Here is a 516-nt window from a genome sequence, read left to right as displayed (position 1 = left end):
GGGGGTATAGCTCAGTGGTAAAGCATTTGACTGCAGATCAAGAGGTCTCTGGTTTAAATCCAGGTGTCCTCTATAATATGACACAGGATATTTATAGGTTGTTTGTTCTCATCTGCAGCTATACACACATGGAATGAGTCTGGAGAAGGGTTGAGATTAAATACTAAGGGGAAAGTGTAGCTATAACAGCAAGGATTCTATACAGACCCTGTATTACTTCCGTTTAGAAATACTTTTTTTCTTTTCTGCATTCACCCTGAAAGCAAAGTGTATTTAAATGTAGTGGTTGCTAACGGGACAAGACTGGACCCGTCCTATGAGCTGTGTTTGAAAACCGTCGGACTCGAGTTGCTGAGAACTGCAGAATCCCACCGACCCACTGGAGCCGCTGTCTGGAGGCGAGTCAGCACTGATCAATAGGATCTCTGTGTTTAACGTTGTGTGGGAATTGTAAATGAATATATGATTTCAGAGTGAAATAAATCAAATCATGAGATCTAATTGCCAGGCAAGGGA

At 42.1% G+C, this 516-nt stretch overlaps 1 non-coding gene across 1 annotated transcript; it reads left to right on the top strand.

Moving 5' to 3' along the window:
• Positions 1–72, top strand: trnac-gca (transfer RNA cysteine (anticodon GCA)). Its single transcript has one exon. It is a non-coding gene; the product is annotated as a tRNA-Cys (tRNA).
• The last annotated feature ends 444 nt before the right edge of the window (positions 73–516 follow it).

Source organism: Amia ocellicauda, chromosome 21, assembly GCF_036373705.1.
Source record: "Amia ocellicauda isolate fAmiCal2 chromosome 21, fAmiCal2.hap1, whole genome shotgun sequence".
NCBI classification, from domain to species: domain Eukaryota; kingdom Metazoa; phylum Chordata; class Actinopteri; order Amiiformes; family Amiidae; genus Amia; species Amia ocellicauda.
Note: the sequence above shows the minus strand (reverse complement) of the source record. Positions and strands in the feature narration are given on the sequence as shown.